Source organism: Maylandia zebra, linkage group LG4, assembly GCF_041146795.1.
Source record: "Maylandia zebra isolate NMK-2024a linkage group LG4, Mzebra_GT3a, whole genome shotgun sequence".
In the NCBI taxonomy this organism is placed as follows: Eukaryota; Metazoa; Chordata; class Actinopteri; order Cichliformes; family Cichlidae; genus Maylandia; species Maylandia zebra.
The window spans coordinates 33403311-33420956 of record NC_135170.1 but is presented as its reverse complement, the minus strand read 5'-3'; positions in this window follow the sequence as shown (position 1 = coordinate 33420956).

Here is a 17646-nt window from a genome sequence, read left to right as displayed (position 1 = left end):
ACTATGATCTGTATGTGCGCCCTGGGGCTGTATATAAAACACGTGGTTTTATATTGGATCTCACCTTTATTTAACCAAGAATCCCTTAAGATTGAAAAATCCTCTTTTAAAGTTAGACCCGGCCAAGAACGCAATCTATACATGCCATCGTATACAGGACAACCCTGTGAGGAGAAAAAGGTAGTTTAGCCATAGTTGGATAATATTTAAACAACTCAAGTAAAATAAACATGTTCTAAACAAAAATCCATGCTATGATAGACAACGTTTGTCAAAGTCAGGTCTACATGGAGAATAATAGACTCATTAGTTATGTAACCCAAAAACATACAGTTTATATTCCAGTCATATCATCTTTTAGCACAGAACATAGTCATGCATTCAGGAGGTTGGGGTGGATGGAAGGGTCAGAACATCGAATTTAGCATAAAAGATTATTGAAAACTTTAAATGTACAGTGGGGCAAAAAAGTATTTAGTCAGCCACCGATTGTGCAAGTTCCCCCACCTAAAATGATGACAGAGGTCAGTAATTTGCACCAGAGGTACACTTCAACTGTGAGAGACAGAATGTGAAAAAAAATCCATGAATACACATGGTAGGATTTGTAAAGAATTTATTCGTAAATCAGGGTGGAAAATAAGTATTTGGTCAATAACAAAAATACAACTCCAATACTTTGTAACACAACCTTTGTTGGCAATAACAGAGGTCAAACGTTTACTATAGGTCTTTACCAGGTTTGCACACACAGTAGCTGGTATTTTGGCCCATTCCTCCATGCAGATCTTCTCGAGAGCAGTGATGTTTTGGGGCTGTCGCCGAGCAACACGGACTTTCAACTCCCGCCACAGATTTTCTATGGGGTTGAGGTCTGGAGACTGGCTAGGCCACTCCAGGACTTTCAAATGCTTCTTACGGAGCCACTCCTTTGTTGCCCGGGCGGTGTGTTTGGGATCATTGTCATGTTGGAAGACCCAGCCTCGTTTCATCTTCAAAGTTCTCACTGATGGAAGGAGGTTTTGGCTCAAAATCTCACGAGACATGGCCCCATTCATTCTGTCCTTAACATGGATCAGTCGTCCTGTCCCCTTGGCAGAAAAACAGCCCCATAGCATGATGTTTCCACCCCCATGCTTCACAGTAGGTATGGTGTTCTTGGGATGCAACTCAGTATTCTTCTTCCTCCAAACACGACGAGTTGAGTTTATACCAAAAAGTTCTACTTTGGTTTCATCTGACCACATGACATTCTCCCAATCCTCTGCTGTATCATCCATGTGCTCTCTGGCAAACTTCAGACGGTCCTGGACATGCACTGGCTTCAGCAGCGGAACACGTCTGATTTGATTCCCTGCCGTTGTAGTGTGTTACTGATGGTGACCTTTGTTACTTTGGTCCCAGCTCTCTGCAGGTCATTCACCAGGTCCCCCCGTGTGGTTCTGGGATCTTTGCTCACCGTTCTCATGATCATTTTGACCCCACGGGATGAGATCTTGCGTGGAGCCCCAGATCGAGGGAGATTATCAGTGGTCTTGTATGTCTTCCATTTTCTGATGATTGCTCCCACAGTTGATTTTTTCACACCAAGCTGCTTGCCTATTGTAGATTCACTCTTCCCAGTCTGGTGCAGGTCTACAATACTTTTCCTGGTGTCCTTCGAAAGCTCTTTGGTCTTGGCCATGGCGGAGTTTGGAGTCTGACTGTTTGAGGCTGTGGACAGGTGTCTTTTATACAGATGATGAGTTCAAACAGGTGCCATTCATACAGGTAACGAGTGGGGGACAGAAAAGCTTCTTACAGAAGACGTTACAGGTCTGTGAGAGCCAGAGATTTTCCTTGTTTGAGGTGACCAAATACTTATTTTCCACCCTAATTTACGAATAAATTCTTTACAAATCCTACCATGTGGATTCATGGATTTTTTTTTCACATTCTGTCTCTCACAGTTGAAGTGTACCTCTGGTGCAAATTACTGACCTCTGTCATCATTTTAAGTGGGGGAACTTGCACAATCGGTGGCTGACTAAATACTTTTTTGCCCCACTGTAGCTGTCAACATGACTTCTTTAAAGAAATGCCCATAACTGCTGAGGACTCTGTATACCGCCCCAACTTCAAGAGATGAAAATAATTCTGCCAGAATGCTAAATAAGAGAGGACCGATAGAGCTAAACAGTAGCATGAGAAAGTAACCATTTGTATTTGTGTTTGACAATTTGTCTTCTCTTTAACATGTTCTGATGTAGGAAAAAACAAGTTAAAAGAGGAAACTTATAAACAAAGTAATTATGGAGATTTTTAAGGATCTTTTCAGCAGATGGTCATCTTTTCCAACTCTTGCAACAATCTCTGTCTGTTCTGCTGCTCTGATTTATCATAGAAATGCTGGTAGTGAGCAGCCTGCTCCACACTCTCTAAACTGGCTAAACTAAGCGCTCCTGGCTGGAAAACGTAGGAGATACACAACAAATCAAAATGACACCAAAACACACTGAACAAACACAGTTTTGATGTCACTTTAAGCAAGGTACAGTTAATTTTTTCTTGATTTATTAAACAGAACTAAGCAATACATTATATTGCCAAAAGTATTCAACACATATGAACATGAGTGACAAGTTTAAAACCCTATGGATTGGTAGTGCACAAGGTTTAAAACAATGTCAGCCCACCATTTGCACTATAACAGCTTCAACTCTTCTGGGAAGGTCTTGCACAAGGTTTAGGAGTGTTTGGGGGAATCTTTAACCATTCCTTCAAAAGTGCATTTTTGAAGTCAGACACTGATGTTGGATGAAAATGCCTGACTCACAGTCTCCGCTCTAATTCATCTCAAAGTTAAGTTTCCATACCAAAATCATGTTGGAACTGGAAGGGCCATCCCCAAACTGTTCCCGAAAAGTTGGGAGGATGAAATTACCCAAAATGTCTTAATATGCTGAAGCATTAAGAGTTCCTTTGACTGAAACTAAGGGGCCAATTTGAACTTCTGAAAAACAACCCCCTCCACCAAACTTTACACTTGGCACAGTGCCGTCAGAGAAGTAGCATTCTCCTGGCATCCCTCCTCCTCATCTATCAGATTGACAGATGGAAAAGTATGACTCGTTATTCCAGAACACATCTGCACTGCTCTAGTCCGATGGAGGCATGTTTAACATCACTAAATCCTACATTATGTATGTGCTTGGTGATGTAAGGCTTGGATGCAGTTGTTCAGCTTTGGAAACCCACTCCATGAAGCTCTCTATGCACTGTTTTTGATCTGAAGGCCACATGAAGTTTGGAGCTTTGTAGTGATTGATTGCAGAAAATTGGCGACCTCTGTGCGCTATATGCTTCAGCATCCACTGACCCTGCTCCATGACTTTAAATGTCCTACCAATTTGTGGTTGAGTTGTTGCCATTCCCAGTTGGTTCCACTTTTAACAACTGGATTTGTTGCGGGAAATTCTCCCTTCCTGGAATTCACCGACCTCCTGAGAGCGACCCATTCTTTCACAAATGTTTGTAGGAGCAGTCTGAATACCTAGGTGCTTGATTTTATACACTTGTGCCTATGAAGTGATTGGAACACCTGAATTCAATGATTTGGATGGGTGAGCTATTACTTTTGGAGATATAGTGTATATCACAAAGGTTAATCGGGTATTTTACTTCAAACACCAGCCCCAAAATACTCTGTGGATCCATATTCTCTGATGTTAATATTTGCTGCCTTCTTTTCTTTTTTTCAGTCTTAAGTCTAATAAAAATGTAGTGCGATAAACTTAAAATAAGCTGAGATCTTGTTATATGTATTTTCTGACTATGTGAGTGATTAACTGATAAAATAAATGGAGGCATTAATTAAAGTGATCATTAGTTGAACCCATAGAAACCAGAGTGACCATTTTAAAAGCAATATCAGAAGTTTGGCTAAAAACAGATTTTGTTTTTGCATTTTTTACAAAGAGCATCATTCAGCATCAGAGAAATGACGTCTGTTTTGGAGACTGGTAAGAATGAATGTGTGAACTCGCCTCCGTTTCATTGAAAAGATGAGGACTGTCACAATAAATCATTGAATCTGTCATCTGTCTGAGAGCCTTGAGGCTTTGAGAGATGCAGAGTGCATCTATTTCATCTCATTTTAAGTCGTTACTGATCATAAGCAGGCCAGCCAAGGAGCTAACGAGAATAAAAGGAGTTCACGTCCCAAGGCGCTAATGCTTCAAACTCCGAGCAAATGAGCATGAAACTGCATCAGTGGTATTGTGCATCTGAGCTCTCAGCTCTTGTTATATTTGCAAGGGAAGATGTTTTTTGTTGCCGTGGAAGATTTCGACAAACCTCCAGTCCGATCTGCTGCTGTGACATCAAATTTAAAGATCTTATCCAGGGTTACTCACGCAGGAGTATAAATAGAGTGACTGCAAGCTATGTAGGCCTACTGCAGGAGAATTAATGTCCCTGCTTGGACAAGTCCGGGTCCCCCAGGTCTCCCTCCACAGTAGAAAAGAGCAGAAATAATTCATAAAAGAAACTATGAGATCTATACTTGTTAGGATTTCACGCTGGTAGAATCCAGATTAGAGAAAGTAACAGGATAGCACTGCTGCGTCTGCTGGCCATCTTAGGGGGAGATTACGCAGGTGAATCTCTTCTCATTGTTATTTTCCCTCAATTTTAACAGCAAGAGTCGGATTTTGTTGCCAGCAGCTGAAAAACAACTTGCCTTGGGAAACTCGCATCAGACAGCAGAGAGGATGGAGAGTCAGTCCACAGTCCTTTTCTGGTTTTTATTGTGCTTCTGCTGTTTTGTGTGATGTATCGCTTCGGGGACAGCGAGGGTATTGCTGCACCGAGAAGAAGAAAAACAACAACAAATAGGAGTGTAGCAATATTAAGGGTCTATGATTCGATTTGGATTGTGAGGCAATGAGGCAGAACAATCATATTTACTCTGCAGGCTGTGAAGGAAGGAAACAGAGGATTTTAATTAAATGCAGTGAAAACATTCTTTATACCCTCTGGCCAAGAAAGAACAAACATTTGGAGAACTGAGAAAACAACCAACCTATGGAATTTCAGTATTCTGCACCCAGCCTGCTCCCTCCATCCATAAAGTTGAGCGAGCGACAGAGAGAGCAAAAGAGAGAGAGGGGCAGGTTTTTAATGTATTGCAAGACCCAGGTTCAAAGTTCAACTGTGTCTCTTAGAAACAACATTCATGGATTGTGAAACAGTTTCCCAGACTCCTCTGTGCCACCAACATTATTGCCAGCTGGCAACATTTTTTAATAATTGAAGCATTAATTTTACATGTGATGAAACAAAGCCATGGCATTTAAAAATTAAACATGATTCTCTATTTTCTGATCTGTTTTGCATATTGAGCTCCTGCTATATCCTGTGAATGGAAGGAATCAACTGAAGCCGTTAACAGAGAAACAGCTTTAAACAAGCACACCGTCAGAAGACCAAAATTAAATGCAAACACACAGACAAAGAAATATTTCTCTGTTGGCTTATTTGATGATCAGAGTCATAGTTAAAGGTTCGGAGGGCCTGAGGAATGTTTTGACATTTCAAAATGGGAGTAGCTGCCATAGAATGTACATAACCACTATAATCTCTCATTCCTCCCAGCATCCACTGCACTCGCAAACAAGAGCTTAGCACTTTTGAAAAGGTCCGGCGCCACATCGTCGTGCACCTGTATGTTTGCCAGATTTGTATCATGACAAATTATTGTATTATCTTTTATTTTTTGATGGGTTTTATAATGCAAATGCAGCTACATATAGTACTGTTTGTCCAAGAGAAATTTCCTGTGTGAGACAATAAAGTTTATTCTTATCTTACCTTAAAAAAGCTGGACTCAGTTTCCATATCTAGAAAGTGAAGCGCCTTAAACCTGCATTCTTTCAAATGACCAGCAGGTGGCAATTCCAGTGGTTACCAAAAGAGTTGCTGTTATGTAGAAGTTTATGGGGAAACAACCCTCAGCACACTTTCTCAGTGACATTAGTAAACATTTTCCTGATTGGTTCATGTCTTACTGAATACAACATGATGTTCATTTCATAATTTATGACGCTCATCTACAGAGACAACAAGCTTGCAACTTCTCTCGGTTTCCTCATTCAGATGCGCCCAGTTCTTGTGATGTTTGCTTTCAAAGAGCTCCAGCAGTGATTGCAACAGCAACACTTCAGCTCACCAACACGTCAAGGGGGCTACATCCATCTTTTATATGCAGTCTATGTGTAAACTTCACATGCTTTGCTGCACCCCACACGGACCATCCAGAAATCCGAACCACCATATGTCGCTGTGCAGCAGTAAAAGTTTTTGTAGCATGTAGTAAAATTTAAACCAAGGACACAGCATTGGATTTATGGACAGGCTGAGATTATATCACCACACTATTCAATGATAATAAGCCTCGACCAATTCATCACCACAGTCAGAAGCCCTTACCTCAGCTAAAGTCTGCTCCATTCATTCCGTCACAACAGAAACAGTCTCACAGCCACATTTTTTTCTTTCTTTCACTCCTGATCCTTTCTCGTGATAAATGAAAACGTCCCCGGTTCAGAAACAATTGGCTTCGCCGTAAATTTGTATGTCTGTTGGAAGCATTTGAATGGGTTCATTCATTTTTACTGTAAGCTGCTGTTTTGTATTCAGCAGACACGATTGTCAGGCTATGCTGTTTGTATCCACTTAACAAATGTGATCTAAATGCTGTTACTGGGGATTTGTCCTCCTGTCCGTGTAGTTCTGTCTATACTGAGCTCGGTGCCAGAAGTTCAGCTTCTTACACACAGACACAGTTAAAGGTGACGGCTGGAAGAAGGACTTTAGAAAACAACCAAGCTGCAATATTTTCTCTGTCACCGTGCATTGTGTTGCAGAACAATGTCTTGTACTGGTATACCGCAGCTCGTAGTGAGGACAAAGAGACCAATGACACTAAATATTTATCTGTAAAAAAATAAATAACACAATGAATTGAAGTATGAGAGCCAGCAGTTTGGAAAGGCTCACTGAGACCTTTGTGCAAAAACGAAATCAATAGAAATCTAAACCCAACTGAAACTAGCAAATACAAACCAGGTGCACAGGTGGCAGCTGTTGTCATATGTACTGCACCAAAAGGCACCACAAACAGAGTCCAGAGGTCCAGTTCAGTGATTTAAAGCAAGACAGGTGAAGTCGAGCAAACAGATCTCACCTACCGCTGCTTTTCAATCAAAGCAGCCAGACCCTGGAATATTTATTCACTGTGCAGTTATTATGAAGCGAGAAACTATCCATAGTGACCAGAAAGATTCTTGGTTGCCAAGCTGTAGCCATGGTTTGAATGATGAGCAGTTTTAACATGGGAGTCTGTGGGAACTGACTCACTTTTTTAAGCTGATGTAGCCACTGGGTTTTCATACTTACATGTTGACTTCAGGTTGTCATTTGATCATCGAGCAGATAAATAAAATCCTAGAATTTCATTCACCAAAGCTGAAGCCCTCATTTCTGGGTAGTCTCTACGACACAGTAGCTCATATTCAAATATTTCCATTAAAAATGCACAAAAAAAAAGTTCAGTGACTCGTAGTAACTGAGGGGAGGCCCAGCCTAGACCAACTGGATACAACCGAACTGGCTGAGTCAGAACCAGTGTTGAGGTCGTTACACCAAGAATGTAATTTATTACACATTACTTGTTAATTTTCCTACAAGTAATTCAATACGTTACATAATTGTCAGAAAAAGCAGCTTGTTGCACAACTAGTTACATCACTTTAACGTTACATGACCTGAAATGCACTGCTACATAATGACAAAAAGGTCTATCCTAATCAGGAAACACAAATTATCTTTCTTATAGAGTAACATATGAACATAAAACCAACAACAAGAACAAAACTGGGGCTTCAGTCCTGACTGCTCGATGCTTCTTTTGTTGAAGATCAGGCTCTGCTGGGCTGAAGCATACAGCTGACTCTGGGGTCTCGGCTAGCTTTGTGTTAGCACACTGTCTGTGCAGATGCTTGCAAAAGGCAGATGTTCTGTCAACAATATGAAGCAGCTGTTTCTGTCCTGGATGCAGTTTGCACTTTAACTTTACGCTCTTGTTTTGTTGTAAAATTTAAAAAATAATGTTCGTTTCACCGCTCCTCAAAAGCTGTAAACATTTCCTCCTCCGGGCACACCAACCAAACTGTAGCACAGTGTTTGACATTATTGTAACTTTCGAATAATTCATGAATTTAGTACAGTAAGGTATTGCATTACTGTGTTAGTGAAAAATGTAATGTGATTAACATGGTCAGTAATCCAGAATAGTCACATTCCCGACTCCTGTATCCAGATGGATGAAAATTCACCTCCTGCAGAGTTAATGAAGGAGGAAAATGTTGAAACAAATAAAAACTTCAGTGTTCATTTTTCACCCCTTGGGTTTCTGGTCTAGCTTTTCTTTCTGTAGCTACAATTTACAGATGTCCCATAAACATTTCACATGCAGACAATCATTTTGGAAAGAGGACAGTTTTAAGCACACGTTCACTGAAAGCATTTATGAGGCTGTGCAGAACGGGCAGATTGAGGGTTGCAGTTTTCTCAAGAATCGTTAATCCCAAACAGCATGAGTCTGACTGAAGTTCTTTCCTCACTGACAAAAAATACATGAAACTACAAAAAAAGAGCTTGTCCTGCTAGCTGTGTGAGAATCGTTTTGTGTTTTAGAAAACATCAGACTGATTTAATGTTGCCAGAACATTTTGGTTGGCTCACATTTCCTTACACAGCCTCCAAAGCTCTGTTTGAGTTTGGTGTGGTGATGGTAAACATTAGAGTAAGGCGACATAGATGATGCATTAATGTTAATGAATGTCCTTACAAAGATAACCAACTATGATTCCTACAAATAAAGTGATGAGAGCAGCATTTACTTTTTGGCCAAAATATGGAAATCGCTTCTCCAAACAACTTCAGACCTTTACTGATTTCTCCAGTTGATGATGCATCACTGCTTTTCTTTGTAGTCACGTTATTTCCACTGACTTTGTGCACCAATAAAGTCATTTTGCCCCCCTTTGTGGTCAACTTTATGGTTTTTTGCTCACTTTGTCCGTACTCCTGTCGTTCAGGAATCTTGGCCACGATACAAAACTTCCCTTTTAAGTGTGAATGTTATACAAAAATTTAAACCCTTTCATATTCCCGTTTTCATACTTATCATCTGAAAACTCTGGTATAGTAAATCCCTGTGGTAATCTCTTTTAGTCTGACAAAAGCACAGAACAGCACAGCTTTTATGCTGAAACAGTGTGTCCGATCAGATTTGCAAACACGCTCAAAAACAACTTCCCATTAAACTCTGCTGTTTGCACAGTTTGAGAAGAAGAAAAACAGGCATGCATCTTAATATAAAAAACATATAAAGGTGTGAATGTTCACAATGTGCTCTTTACCGTCTTGTCAGTAGAAAAAGGTGGGCTGACATCAAGATGAGGTCTTAATTATCTCCAGACTTCTTAAATCAACCTTTCACTTATGTCGCTGTTTAAGAAGATAAAGCAAATCCGTCTCTGTCTGCCCACCTTCCCCGAGGGGGCTGCGTTTATCTCCTCACAGCATCTCCACACAGAAGCCACTGCAGAGTGTGATTATGCTTTTCTTCTCTGCACAGCTGGATTGAAATGTTGTCAGCCTTTTTCACCCGGCTTTACGGGCAATGGCAGAATTTGAGCAGCTCACTTCACTGCCGATTAGCATTTGTGAGAGAAAAGGGAAATTCTTGCATTCCTCTTTCTGGAGAGCTTATTACCCAAGGACACCCATTCGTGTTCATTCAGCAAAACCGAAAATTTCCCAATCACAGCCCTCTTATTTTAAAAAGCGGGGGAAATCTTCTACCACCTCAGGATAACAAGGACACAGTACGACGAGGCGCAGATTTTCCTTCTCCTTATTACATGTGTGAGGTGACATCAAGAAGCGAGGGAAGCCTGCCTCTGAAGCACGAATGCAGCAGGACTGCACGCTGGCCTGCAGGGAAATCAAAGCTGCGGAGATGGACGTGGAAGCTGAAGGCTAGTGGGTTTGAAAATGAAGAGATGTGCGATGTGGGACCACTCGGGATAATTGGAGCTCCTTAACAACGTGCCGAAGGAAAGATGGAACAGGACCGGCAACATGGGGCTCCTCGTTCAATCTGCCTGGTCATAACTTTCAGTTTTATCCCAAAAAGATCTCATCTTTCATCTAAATCACCTTCATAAAATTCCGGCTGTTGTTCTCCTCATCCTACCTGCAGCACCCTGCTGAGGTGAAATGTTTCTTTATATTTAAAAAATTCTATCAGTATGCATTTAATTATAACATTGTCCGGTGCACGTTTGATAAATCTAGCATACAATTATGTGTTATTTTTGCATACAAATGACACTTAATGTGTGCACAGGGCAAGAAGATTTCCATGCACACATTAGCATGGAGGCCCTGTATCTTCTTTAAATGTTTGTCATAGCATCACACTGACAAACCACCTACAGATATCCAGCACACGAGGGTTGCTCCACAGCACATCAGTCTCCATAGACGTCCATTAAAATGCATGTTTACAGCCTGTTTGTAGCCTCTATGGATAGTTTTCTCCTTCATCGCAGCTCCACAAGGGCTGATCTTTTATAACTCATCCTTCTTGGATGCTGGACTTAAGACCCTGGCACTTTGGCCAGAGCTGCCTGTAACTGGAATCAATCAGCTGCTGTCTGCTAGGAACTTACCTCCACTAACTTGAATCACAAAACAGAACCTCTCTGCAGTGTTTGTGCCTTTTGGGACATTTTTAATGCAATTTCCTGACAAATAATATGGCTTCATGTGAGGTACCGCCAGTCTGAGAAGTTTGTGCTTCAGTTTTGGTGAGTGAAATTCGAGGATTTTAATCTAGTTTTTATTTTGTTGTGGCCCCGGGGCCTCTTGCGATGATGCTCTATCTATTCTGTGTTGCAGGAACTGCTATTTGGAGCTGAGTGCAGAGCATCTATTTAAACTACTCCTTCCTGTGGACCTGCAGCTGACACTTCCTGTGTCGCTGTCTGTGCCATTTCCACACACTTAGTTTTATATTTGACAGCACGGCCAAACTGGGCTTCACTCCACTAATGACTACTAACTCATGCACATCATGTTTAGTCTCATTAAGTCAGTTCTGGCCAGTAAACCTACAAAGCAGTAAGGAGATAGTTTATTAGTCTGTCACAGTCCATACAGCCATAAACTGCAGCCATACAAGTTAACAGAGTTTTCAAGCATTGGCTGAAAACATAGCACTCCACTGTTCATCCATATATGGGGTCGCTCTGTTTGTTACAATACTAAGGTTATCGCCTTTCTATAATTACACAAAGCCAAAACTAGAAAAAAAGCATCAAAAACTGAAGATTCAGAGCACTTTGAAGCTAAACTCTCAATCTGAAGACATTAAATCTTGAATGCAGGCTTGCTTGAACACATGTGCTTGAATGGCTGGATTAAAAAAACTTCAGCAGAAGTAAGCGAAGGTTAAAAAGGTGGTACAAGAGTACGGACCATTCACAGTTTAGAAAGAGTCAATAGGAGAAGGGGTCAATCAGTGGTCACTCGCCAGCAGTGCGTCACTACTAAAGTGTAAGAATGTGATACCTGTGTATGTGGTGCAAAAGGGAAGAGATTTCAGGACTTTTTGTTCCCAGTTTAGCAGAAAAACCTTCCATGCACAGCATCTCATCTCCCTCCACGAAGTGTGAAACTTTAAAGTGTTGTGTACTCGTGTACAGAGCGAGTACAAATAGCTCTTAATGACCTTTAGAAAGGAGCGCGGCTTTCTATCTCTCAAACTCCATTACTGTACTCTATCCGCCTCGACCGAGCTTCATTAAATGCTTCTGCGTAAGACATCTGATTACCTCCTGAGCCTCATTCCAGCACACGATGACCTGGTCCCACAAGCTTTCCTTCACAATAATACTGTATTGACTTTCAAGTAACTTAAAGAAATTACAAGGTCTTCTGTTGACTGCAACACATTTTTAACCCCCGATAGGCTCATAAAAGCCTTAAAAAAACAATTCAGAAACTGTCCAATTTACAAAAGGCTCTATAAAGTGCTAAAACTAACTCTCTGATTGCTATTGTGTGTGCATGTGTGGCGGCAGATGTCAAATTTTCCTGTTGTAGCAGAATTTGGTGCTTATAAAGCTGTTAAACATTTGTTCCCCTTGAGAGCTTATCTCTTTTTTATTTACTGTTTTTGCATGCAGGCAGATAACCAGAGGTTTTTAGGACATTTGGAGACCCGTGATCAATTTATGCCACCATTTTTTTAACAATCAACCTCACTAACATCCCACAAAATACTGCAAATAGTCCCATTTTGTTGTATTTTCAATTTAAACTGCTGAACTCTTTACAGTTGTTGTCCAGTGACAAATCCCCTTTGGTCAGTCCAAGTAAGAGATGATTTGCACAAGTACGAATGGAAAACGAGAAAACTGTAAAAAGACTTAAAACTATTAACAAGCATGAAAACTGTAGTTTAAGATGCTTCATATCACCTGTGATGCACTTTTTTTTAGCAAGTGCGAACATCCCTATAAAGGCTGAAATTTGGTCAGTTAGCTGGTGTGGAACATTCAGGTGCGTTAGCACAGTACCACAATCTTACCAGAAGAAAAACAAGGAGCTACATCTTAGGTGTGAATTTTGGAACAACACCTAAACGTGGAGATGTTTGTCCGTAATCCACAGCACCACATTTGAAGAAACTCAAACATGTCATATCAGCACAAACTTCACCGCGATGGTGGAGGAGCGATGATTCGAGTTTGTGTTGCGGCCACGACACCTGGGCACCTTTCAGTCATTGAGTTGACCTTGAACTTCTCTCTGCTGCATCGATCCTTTTATTGTTGCTACATGTTTGAATTAACTTAGAACAGGTCGGCATCAGCCGTGAACGAATTAGAAAGCTCTTCCATCCTGCAGCAATATTTGATGATGGGCCTCTTAAACTATAGTTTGAGCCTGAAGGTCGAAATCATTTTGTCGCCCACCTTCTTCACACCTATTATCCTGTTATTCCAAAAACAGCACGGCACTAATGACAGCTGTGTTTCCTGTAGTTGTGTCCAGAAATCCAAGATGCACAAAGAAGCAGCTTTTTTTAACTGTGTAAATGTGAATGGAACGAAGCCATCATCACTGTTTTTTAAATACATCCGTACTCTTCTTGCTACAAGTCATAATGTCTCCTGCAGAAAAGGACTCATTCTGAGATAATATGGTTTTGTTCTGCAGATGTGTTCCCTGTTTTCTCTCGACTGCTGCCAGCTGCTTCCTCAGAATGGACATCGTGACATCGTCTATGCTCAAAACACCTGGATGGAGAGCACTGAATGGCTGTTTTGATTTGCAATTTGTTATTATTCTTCTCCTGTCTGATTTCAGTTCACAGACACACATCCACAATCCTCCAGATAATTGCTACAAGCCAGTGAGCAGTCGGGCACTGGCAGTCTCTTCATCCAACTGCAGCAACAAAATCCGTCCTGTTTTTTCTATAAGCAGTAGCCAAAGCCGCGTTTGAGTCTTTTCCTTGCAGAAGTGTTTTTATGCCACCAGGTATAACAATTTGGCTTTTAACTTCTTCATAAGCCAAACGGTTATAAAGAAGTGATGCTTCAGCCTTGCGTGTGTATTTTCTCTAATTCTTTTGCAGAAAATAAACCACATTTCTTGTCTTGCTGGCCTTTGTTTTCTCTCCTTTCTTTGCTTAATAACCACGTGGCATTCTCAGCATTTTTCCCCTACCCTCATGGATATATGCCATAGATTAACCCCACTGCAGCGTGCTGTTTGTTTTTTGGAAATGTCCAGTGCAGACTTTGTGCATTTTTAGTGTCACCTGACCTCGTATTCACAGCAAAGAGTCTTCAGCTCTAACGAGTGGAATTGTAGTGTTTTATGTCACTAATTAGTAGGAATTTGTGCATTCTCTGCATTGCACTCATACTGCTGGCATTAGCTTATGATATAAGACTACAGCCATCCATATATCCTATTTCCTTATCCAGTTTAGGGTCATGGGGGCGCTGGAGCTTCTCACAGCTGCTGCAAAAGGCCTAAAATATAGAGACAAACAACCATCCACTCTCACATTCACACCCATGAGCAATTTAGAATTAGCAGTTATCTCAGTATGCCTATCTGTGGACTGTGGGAGGAAGATACACATAACTCCACCCATTCCAGTCGATTCAAACCAATCGTCTGCTGCTGGATCGTCTTGGAGTATGGTGTGAATCCCAATTACTGCACCACCATGCTGTCCGCATCCCTACACCTCATCCAGATGTGGTCACTTGTGGCTTTAAAAACCTTTGAAACCTGAAGTTGACGTTTCAAAATGAACGTCATGGTGGCTAAAGCCATCTTTATGTCAATGTTTGTTCATACTGTTGATGTCTGTGTGCATGTGGGCTCAGGCCATTGTCTACGTATATTATTCTTGTTACCACTTTAAGTAATTTTATTGTTAAATTTTATATTTTTATGGATGATGCACCAATCGGAGACCACTTTCAATTTCATTGTACCTGTGACAATAAAAATAAAGACATTCTATTCTATTCTATTCTATTCTATTCTATTCTATTCCATAATACTGGTTTATATTCAGATAATAATAAACAGAGACAGGGAGATAAAGTGACAAAGGTCCTGCGTTTGTCTTACACAAAAAGAACCTATGGCATTATTACGCTGAAAATTTAAACTGTTTTAGTAAACAAATGAGGTTTAAATAGCTGCTAAATGGGCCTAGTTCATTCACTTTACTAAATGGGATTAAATAGGATTTTATAAGCCACTATGAGGCCATTATAGATTTTCATTAAGTGATACAGGCGCATCATTAAAAAGGGAAAAGTTATTAGGGTTTCCTGCAAAAACGGAGACATGCTGTAGGAATGAGCCACTGCGGTCTGATTTGGGCTTAAATGACATTTTACAGCAGTTTTCACAGCAGTGGGGTCTGACTGATGCAGGAGAACATCGCAGACTTCCAGGTTTAGAATTAACATCAAAGCATTATAATCAATTTTGTTACTGATGGTCCAATAAATACAAAAAGAGAGAGATTATGACCTGAATATATGATCGCACAGCAAAAGCCAGCGGGCAGTGCAAACCACTAAAATAAAAAAATTAATGGGGGGTGTAAGTATGTGTGTTTCAGCAGCTAATGCCAGCGATATAATGACGGCTTATAATCTGTTAAATTATTCTTGTCCTGACTGAAGTGGCCTCTTGTCCTCCATCTGCATGGCACGAGTGGTCTCTGATGATCATGTTAAAGAAGCTAAAGAGCATCATTAAATTAAAGCCTCGCCTGTTTTTTTTTTGCATCATATAGGATAGCTAGCAGTTATCTCATCATACTTGAAAACATAAAGCAGCAACTCACCTTGCTGTCCCCTCTGCAGAGGTGTTAAGATGTTGTTATACGTTTTAATGACAAACTTCATCATTATTCCCCACAGACTGGACCATAAACTGTATCTTTATCAGTGACCGGGTCTCAAACACTAAGCTGAGTGATTTTTGAGGAGCATGTAATGTGTTTTAGTGCACAAACAAAGCATGAAAAATAAAGATCCCACATAATCCTCAATTTGATTGATATTTTGCTGAGAATTTCTGTGATTCACATTGAACGCAAGCCCTCATGGGACATCGTTTTGAGAAGTGATGAGTAATGCATGTCAAGCATATTTTGCTGTTTCACTTCAAGCTCCTTAATCCTCAACGAGTCTTTATCTGAATGTCAAAATAACAAACTAGAAAAATACAGTTCACCTTGTAAAAACAAACATTTTTAATGTCTCCTCGTTCTGCCTGCACCAGGAAGGTGAGATTTGTGAGCCGACTGCTTGTGAATATTACAGCGGCTGATTGTTTTCTCTGCTGGGAGAAGATCTTTATTCACATGCAGGACCAGGTGAGAGCCAGTGCTTTCCGAGCCTCCCGAGGTTTCTCCCTCAGACAGTCTGTTAATGCAGCGCAGCCATGCTGGGGTGGTGAGAGAGGCTAACCCAGGCAGAACTAGATGGAATATTAATGCTCTGCGTCGCACCACCTCTCCTTTACTTGCACAAAAGCTGCTCTGCCACTTCTGAAAAAGCCATTTTCACTGTATTCGCAACATTATCAAAGGTCTGGCTCGGATCTTTGATCATAATTTTGTAGTCTTTTTTATGAGAAGGTGGGTTGAGGCTTCGGGATTTGTTCCCTCAGGCTTTAGGCCTGATCTGTAGCGGTGGATAAAGGTATCTGAGCAGAGTGGATGAAGATGAAGATGTGAGATGGCAGCTGATGGACAGTTATGTAGAAATAGCTGGTCTAATCAGCAGGGATGGATCTTCCGCCTATAATTACCGACCTGTCTGTGCGTCTGAGATGTGCCGGCCTGGACTGTGACCTCCAATCTGAGAGGCTCCGCAAACTGGTGCCTCTTTTTTCTTCACAAGTCCCCTCAGATTACCTCACACTTTGATTCCTGCCAGACCAGAACGGGGCCGCTCTCTGAATCAGCAGCCAGGCATTAAATGTGAGGAGAGGCGAGCAGGCTGCATAATTGACTCTGGATTGAAGTGGAGGATTCAGGTGGGGAGGTGTATCTGATTGGTGGTGTCCCGCTCTGTTCAGATCTGTCTCTCCTCATTCCACACCAAATAAAGTATGACAAACACGAGTAGCACAGCTGTCTGTTTGTTAGATGTTATATTTTAATGACTTCCCCTCTCACACACGAGCCACGCACGATGCAGATCCAGGGATGATAGCGAGGCTTCTACTGTCTTTTATTAGCCTTAATTTCTCACAAGTAATAATAAAAATAATCCCTCAAGGGGCTCACAAATACCTGCAACCACCTGTGCACATGCAGGTTTCCAAGGTAAGAGTTAATTAGCCATAGCATATTATTTGCAGATGCTACAGGCTTGACTCAACCAATTATCAAGAAATATGTTTTCTAAATCACCTCAACTAGTTTGATGCCATCTTGCAGATTGAGATCCAGTTTTTCAAATATCTAGCGTTTTAGATATAAAATGTAACAAAGGTTAACCGAGTTTATCTTGCTGCGTGCTGAATAGAAGAAAAACTACACTCTTTACAACAGCAATGTCTCTCTAGGCTGAAGGAAAAAGTAATCAGTTCTTCTCACAGAGTTTATATCGTTGGTTTGTAAAGTCTTTTTTTTTTTAGTTGTTTTTCTGTTTGTTTTAGCAAAATGCATCCATAGTTGTGTGTGTAATATTACAATGCTACAGAGGTTTCTCATGTGACATTATTCACACATTGCTTGAGGAAAAATGTTTATTCCCTGACTGGTTGGCAAATAGTGGCAATTGGATTCAATCGCAAAGTGTGTTTAGCACCAAATACGATTTTTTTGGTTCCCAGCTGTTTCTTTCTTTAACATGTACACTTTCTATATATTCAAGTAAAGCTGAGGAACACAAGCCTAAGAATTTCATTACAGGTAAATGTTGCTACACTATTTATCTGTACACGACAATAAAACTTGAAACGTGTTTGTCTTCA